This window comes from Octodon degus, unplaced genomic scaffold (genome assembly GCF_000260255.1).
Source record: "Octodon degus isolate 3935 unplaced genomic scaffold, OctDeg1.0 scaffold00190, whole genome shotgun sequence".
Classification (NCBI taxonomy): Eukaryota; Metazoa; Chordata; class Mammalia; order Rodentia; family Octodontidae; genus Octodon; species Octodon degus.
The window spans coordinates 2,095,056-2,102,863 of record NW_004524766.1 but is presented as its reverse complement, the minus strand read 5'-3'; positions in this window follow the sequence as shown (position 1 = coordinate 2,102,863).

Here is a 7,808-nt window from a genome sequence, read left to right as displayed (position 1 = left end):
CCCCACTGCTCTGCACTGACCCATTTCCAGTGGGCAGGGAGTGCAGCTTGCGTCACCGAGTTGCTTTAAATGGCCCAGGGCTGGTGGCTCCCGCCAGGTGCTGTCCGAAGCATGGCCCACGTTCAGCGCAGGGACGTGACCCTGTTCTGAATGTACCCAGTGCTGCTGACTGGCCCGGCCGGGGCCACGGAAAATCCCAGGATGCCACAGGTCAGTGGATCCAGAGCAGCTCCTCCACGTCTCCTTGCTGAAGTCCTGAGGGGTGAGTGGTGTGCAGCTGAGCAGCTGTGAGGCCATCCGTGGCGCCCACTGTGACATAGTCCAACAGCCTAAGGAGCACGACTTCTCTGTGCCCAGTGACACACATGGTGATCCTCACACTTGTGGAGGCTGAGCAGGAAGCTGCTAAGCAGCAGCCCAACCTAGGCAGCGTAGCACAACTGCATCTCAGAATAAAAAGGACAACGTTTCTTGTTGTTGTTGTTGCTGCTACTCTTGTGAGATAGGGTCTCGCTGTATAGTACAAGCTGGCCTGGAACTCATTCTATAGCCCAGGCTGGCCAGGAGCACTTGGTGATCTTCCTGCCTCAGCCTCCCAAGTTCAGGATGACAAGCTGCACCACCACGTCTGGCTGAGGACAGGGTTTTTCTGAGGACCACATGGACACAGAGCTCCTCGTTGTTTGGCTGTTTGGGATTGGCTCTTCCCTGGATCAAGGACACGTGTGCCCAGGGGCCAGGAGAGTGTGGCCCCCGCCCTGCCCCCGCCACCCGTCACTCCAGCCCCTGGCAGTAGCAGCACAGCACCTGGAGCCCGTGTGACTGAGTGAGAGTCAGGCCAAGCGGGCGCCCGCAGCCAGGAAGGGCTCAGCGCCCAGTGGAACAGCTGTGCAGGCTGTGGGCCAAGAGTGTGACGTCCTTGGGTGACACAGAGGCCAGGCAGGGAAAGGACCACCGGCAGCAGGGACAGCTGATGGCAGCAGCAGTGGCAGGGCCAAGCAGGCAGGGGTGTGGTGCCCGGCACAGGGAAGAGGAGCAGGTTCCCACCATCTTCTCCCCAGCACAGCCCGGCACTCCAACTCCCTCCCCATTGCCTTGGGGTCTCCACTGCCCAGAACACTTTTGCTTTGCAGCACTCTTACCTGAGATCTTCCTCCTCACTGTACACCTCAACTGTGCCCACCCTGCGCCCCTCCGTAATATGTGCTCCGTGTCTTAGTCGCTTTCTTGTCACTGGCAGAAAATGCCTGACATGCACAACTTAATGAGAACATTTCTTTTCACTCATCACTTCGGTGGGTTCAGTCCGTGGTTTGCTGACTCCAAGGCAGAAAAGGCCTGGTGGAAGGGTACTTGGGTCATGACAGCCTGGAAGCAGGGGGTGGGCAGGGCTGGGGACAAGGCCACAGTCCTCCACCCCACCCCTTGCAGCCTGCCTGCACCGCCCAACTACACATTCAGCTCAGAACTCGTCCATGGGCAAATCCCCAGATGAGAACGGTGCCCGCAACCCAGGCCGCTCCACACACAGCAAGCTTTCGGGAGGGCACTTAGGACCTAAGCCGTAACATGCCACCCCTGGCCCTAAAACATCTCTTGTGTATCTCCTTAGGCAAAATGCATTGAGTTCCTCTCTAAGCGTTGTCAAAGTCTTAATAGTTCCAGCATTGCTGAAAAGTCCAAGTCCAAAATATCCTCAGAGACCTAGGGCAAAATCTTAGCTGTGAGTCCCTGTTAAAAAACCAACTAAGTTAACCTCAGAGGCTGTACGCTGGGTAAGCATTCCCATTCCCAGAGGGAAGAACAGTAAGACAGAAAGGAATCAGACCACAGGGAGAGTGAATCCGGATCCTAGCAGGGCAGACACTGAATCCTGCAGCTTCATGGGCAACACCCAGGGCAGCAGTGGTGAGGGTTGAACTCCAAAGGGCTTGGACAGCCCGGCCCCATGACACTGCTGGTTTCCTGCTTTGGCTGGCTCCACCACTGCCTGCAGCTTTTCTCAGCAAACAATCCACATCCCTGCCATTTCCCTCCTGAGGTCTCCACTGCCCCTTGGGCTTCACTTCACAGTGTCACACACCACCCTGTCAGGAGAACTGCCTGGCTTGCCTGGCCTTCTTCTGAAATCTGAGTGGAGGTCTCCACGATCTCACAATTTGTGCCTTTTGAATGCATGAAAGATCATGACCACGTGAGTGATGCCAAGGTTTGCTGCCAATGGAAGCAGTAACTGGGCCCCCTTGGACCATGCCTGCAGTGGCCTCTGAGTGCCTGGATGGCTGAACTCTGGGGAACTTTTCTAAGTGACTCTGAATGAACTGGGTTCCTTGGGGCTCTCTTCTGAAAGCAAAGGTTTACACTCAGGCATCTTTGAGCCTGACTTAGGTGGTGTTTTCTGGCACCTGAGATGCCCTCAGCCATCTTTCCTATTGTTCTAATACAAAATATATGGCTTCTTTTTAATGCTAATCCTTCAGTATCCTCCTCTTCCATGGCCCCAACTTTGCAGGTGCTTTCTTTCTGGTGAAGCTTCTTTTCAACTTGTTCAACTTAGCCTTTTTGCCCCTGTTGCTCACTGTAGATTTGGCTTTAAAGCACTGGTCAGTATCCATGCCACAGCCTGCACATTAGGCTTCCTGGGAGTTGCCTGCATCAGATCAGTCCCTTCAACTGAGCCTCACACAGCCATAGGACATGGGCAAAGTGTAGGCAAGTTCCCTTCCAGAACGTAACTGGCTTCCAGTCCAGTTCCCACCTCAGACCTCCTGAACCTAGACCTTACTGTCTGCACTCCTACCAGCATCGTAGCGTCCACACTCCAGCCACGGGTGCCCACACACTCAGCTCGCAGTATCCTAGGGCTTCTCCAGGCCTTGCCAAACCCCTCCCACAACCCAGTGCCAAAGGCTTCAGGGCCACGTGGTCAGTACAGTCCCAGCAATGGTCTCAACCCTGGTAACCGAATCTGTGTGGATCCCTTTCCTGTGACTGGCACAGAAGACCTGATCCCTGTAGCCTCAGGGAGGAGAGGTTTATTTTGGATCCTGGTTTCAATTCAGGGTCAGCTGGCTATAAAGCAAACAGCATGGCCCAGGGGCACAGCCGAGGAAAAGGTGCTCGGGTCGTGGAGGCCAGGAGGGAAGGGAGGAGCCAGAGGACAAGGAGCATCCCCCCCGCTCAGGGCCTCTGTGGGAAGACCTTCACCTACCAGCACATTCAGCCATGGATTCATCCACAGTGGGCCTGCAAGGGACACAGTGCCCCAGGATCCAGTCCCTTCCAGCCCCATGACATCGGGGGACACTTTAGACCTAAACCCACCCACACTTGGTAACCAGAGGAGTGAGAGTCCTAGGGACAGAGGCCTCTCTCTGTGCCTGAGTCACGCTGTGCTCGCTCAGTTGGGGCATTTTCCGTTTCTGGCCCCTTCTCCTGCTGTCTGTCAGTTTCCCTTCTGTAATCTCTCCCCGGACAGCTGGCTTCTGACTCGTCCTGTCCTGGCTGCTCCAGGCTGCCCGAGATGTCCCTGGCGCAGGACCAGCTCCCCATGGCTCCTCCTGCCCAGGGAGGATGGCTCAATATCAGCCAGGGAGCTGCAGTGGGGACAGCGGGGCCCCTGGGGACACAGGCAGCCTGGAGGTGCTGCCCCTCCGTAGCGACACTTCGTGCCCCACCCATGTCCGTCTTGGGAGCTCGCTGTGCCAGGTGTCATTTTGCTGCTCGGGATGCACTGGACATGGGGAAAGAACCTGGCACACTTTTCCTTTGGTTTTTCTGTTTGTTTGTTTGTTTGTTTTGAGACAAGATGTTGCTGGCCTCCCACAAGAGAGATTCCTCTGCCTCAGCCTCTCAAGTGCCAAGATGAAAGCTGTTCATGGTGACACCTGGATTTCTAGTTTTTATAAATTTTCTTCACTGTGATTTTGTCTTGTGTGTATGTGCATGCTCATGGTGTGTGTGTGTGTGTGTGTGTGTGTGTGTGTGTGTGTGTGTGACACTGGGGACTGCACACCCAGGACCTTTGCACTGAGACCACTTTTTTAAAAATCGAGGCAGGAATTCACTAAGCCACTAAGCAGCGCAGCTGACTCCAATTTGTGATTCTCCTGCCCCCCGTCTCCCAGCCCACTGGGACTACAGGCCCTCTCCACCCCGCCCAGCCCAGTCTCATCAACGCTTCCGCCACTTGTCACCATGCACGAAGGTGCCCCACATCCCTAGCACCCAAGGCAGGGGAACTCTCATGCAGACGGTGCAGGTGGACTCACAGGCACCAACCTCAGCTGCCAGGCCTGTGCCAGCGCTGATCGCATCTTATCCGCCTTCCGCGTGGGAGCAGTTGCCACCAGGGCTCTGGAGGTACCGAGGGAGTTGCACGGAGACTGTACCAGCCCAGGTCACAGCGGGGAAGGTCGGGTAGGGATTAGAGTGGGCGAGCCGCACAGAGCGAGGGCTGGGCTGGCTTCCAAGGGAAAGCCAGGCCAGGCACGGTGCGCAGGCCTAAAGCCTGGCACTGCCGAGGCTGAGGCAGGGTGGCCGGTTGCAGTTAGAAGCTAGCCTGAGCTATGTAGTGAGAGCCTGTCTCCAAAAATACAAGTGAATATCATCTTTCTTTTTAAACTCTTCTTTGCGTTAGTGCACAGGAGCACCCGGGAGTGGCCACGCTGGCGTGGTGAATTTCTTTGGAGACACTGCACACCCTGGGACCGTCTGGCTGAGGGATTTCTGCGGAGTAATGGTCTCAACACTCTGCTCACGGCAAGGAAATGTACACTGCGGAGTCCCAGCGTGGGCCTTACGGAGGCCGAGCTGCACCCGGCCGCGACACAGCGGCAGCCCCAGGCGCGCCCAGGACGCGGCCCTGCTAACCTCAGAGCTGCACCCCCAAGCTCCAGAGAGGAGGGCATGACTGTCCCCGCCACCCCCGAGTTCTGCGGTCCCTGCTAAAAGCAAAGCAAGGTGAAACACACACACAGCCAGGAGACTTAGAACCATCTTTTCCTTAGTTTCTTTCTTTTCTTTTTCTTTTTCTTTCTTTCTTTTTTTTTTCCCCCTTGGTTCCTCTGTTTCTTACATCCCCCCCCTTTTTTTTTTGTATTTTTGTGTTTTGGTTTTATTGAGACAGGGACCCTTTATGTAGTCCAGGCTGGCTTGGAACTCGCAACGATCCTCCTACCTCAGCCTCATGTCCCTAGGTCCCTCTTCTTCTTCTCTGCTGATTTCTCAGGTATCTCTCCACTGAATCTGTGGCCTTGAAACCCCCGTTGGAGGAAAGCCATGCCAGAGCCTTCCGGGCTGTGGGGGTTGCCCGGGCCATCTCATCTCATGTGGCAGGTAGGACTCTCCCCTAGCCATGTCCCCACTGGCTGACAGCCTGGGGAACTCTCAGGCAGGCGGCTGAAGAGTAGTCACAGGTCTGTGGGCCAGCTGGGACCTACTCTATCTACAGCCCCTGTACCTTATAAGGAAGTGAACTGCAACTGGCCGGCCACAGCGGCGATGCCTTCAACTCCAGCACTCTGGAGGCTGAGGCAGGAGGATCTCTGTGAGTCTGAGGGCAGCCAGAACTACTTAGTGAGACCCTGCCTCACAAATCCAAAGATACTTCGGACTCTCAGTTTCTGGGGCTCAGGTTCCCCCCCCCCCCAGGCGCCCATCATAGGGGGCGTTCCCTAACAGGAAGAAGGCTAGGCCCGACCAATCGCCACGGAGGTGGGCGGGGCCTGGCGCGAGGCTTGGAGGGTTGGCCAAGAGGAGGCGCGCGCCAGCCGGCTCCCTTTGGAGGGAGTGCAGGGCGGATATCAGCTTCTCAGGATGTGGAGCGCTTTGGGCACTCCCAGAATATTCGACTTGTAGGCACACTGCGACTAGAGGATCAGCAAACTCTGGCCCAGCACTGCCCCTTTATGACCTACAGGCTGAGAACTGTTTTTAGATTTTATTTTAGTAACAAAACAGTATCTTCTGGGGCTGGGGAGATGGCTCAAGGGAATAAATGCTTCCCTGGCAAGCGCAAGGGCCCGAGTTCAATCCCCGGTTCTGCAAAAACAAAACAAAACAAAACAGTATCTTCCTAGCACTCCGGAGGCTGAGGCAGGAGGATCGCTGTGCATCCCAGGCCAGCCTGGACAACACAGACGCCCCTGACATATAAATAAATAAATATGGCGGATGAACATTATGGGAACGCAATTTTTATTTTTATTTTATTTCATGTATCCAGTACTTTCAACTAGTTTAAAAATTGGCCTTCTGTGGCCTGTGGTCACGTTCTGGCTATTTGTTTAAATAAAGTTTTATTGGAACACAGCCACCTACTCAGAGTAATGGAAAGCCCAGTAGTGGAACAGATACCACATGACACAAAGCCTAAAATATTGACTGGCCCCTGAAAAATAACCTTTTGCTAAACTCCCTCTCTTCTTCAGGGGGAGTAGGCTCCACTACAAACAATGAGACCTTCATAGAGCTTCTACTGGAGGAGGGATTGGTCGTAAACAATAAATAAGAGAATACACGTAGTTATTTACAAGGGCCGGAAACACCAATTGACAGCGTGGGTCCCTGCTTTAGAAATAGTGAAAACTAAAAATAAAACAATAGCATGAATTTGCAGGTCAAAGTTGACCTGGAAGATGGTTGTAGGCAGCTAAATTAGGTAGAAATATTATAAGCAGTCAGACAGGGCCAGGCCCTCGAGGAGACAATTTAGAAAGGACACACTCCCGCTGTGGACCAGACCTCAAGACAAATGACAAAAAACGAATGCAGCCACACAGTTCCCCAGGAATGGGCATCAGGGGGGACACCTATCAGCCACCTTGAGTCACTACCCCAACCCCCAACAGGAAGAGCCCCTGCTCTGAATTCGCCCAGCTTGCTACATGACTCGTTTCCCCATTTGACCCCAATTTTAATTGAGCAATTGTATTTGTAGTCCTATGGGTTGCCGGGTTTGTCCCGCCTCCTGTGCGAGTTCTCCTGCTTTCCACCTTAGACCCACCGCACCACGTGGTTTTGCTCTATAAAAATCCCTAGAACAGGAAGATTCCTGGTCTGCCCACTCAGGTACCCCTCCTGCCCATCTCTCCAGCAAGAACTTTCTTTCCCCCAATAAATATATTCTGCTCTTACCCTCCATTTGTTCCTAAAATCCATTCTTTGTTTTTAGAGAACGTGAACTGTTCCAGGTACTTGTCAGGTTGGGCTGTCATTCCCCTGTGTCAAGAGGAGAGAAGAAGTAGCTGAAGTAATGGCTGGAGGGGACGCTCTGGCGAAGAGGACCGGACTGGCCCTCCCAAGTGGCGCACACCTGTAATCTTAGTGATGCAGGGAGGAAAACTGGTCTCAGGTGGGTGACCTCCAAACGATACAGGGAACCTCCAAATGACATAGGGAAAAACGATCTCTGGACCTGACCCGCACGGGTTCGTGTTCTCTAAAACCAAAGAATGAATTTTAGGAACAAACAGAGGTTATTGTTGCAGGCAGCCGAGTTAGACAGAAATATTACAGGCAGTCAGGCAGGGCCAGGCCCTCACGGAGACAAGAAGGAAGACAAGGTGACTTTGCAACTTGGAAGAGGTAGACACTCCCATGGGGGCCACATCTCAAGACCAAGACAAAAAGAGGAAGCACAGCTACATACCTCCCTAGGGATGGGCATCAGGGATTGATATCCGAAATAGTATCAATCAACTTGAAAGAGCCCAGATGAGTCACTAGCCCAACCCCCAACAGGAAGAGACCCTGTGCTGTATTCGTGCCCGCTTGCTATGTGACTCACTTTCCCATTTGATACTGGA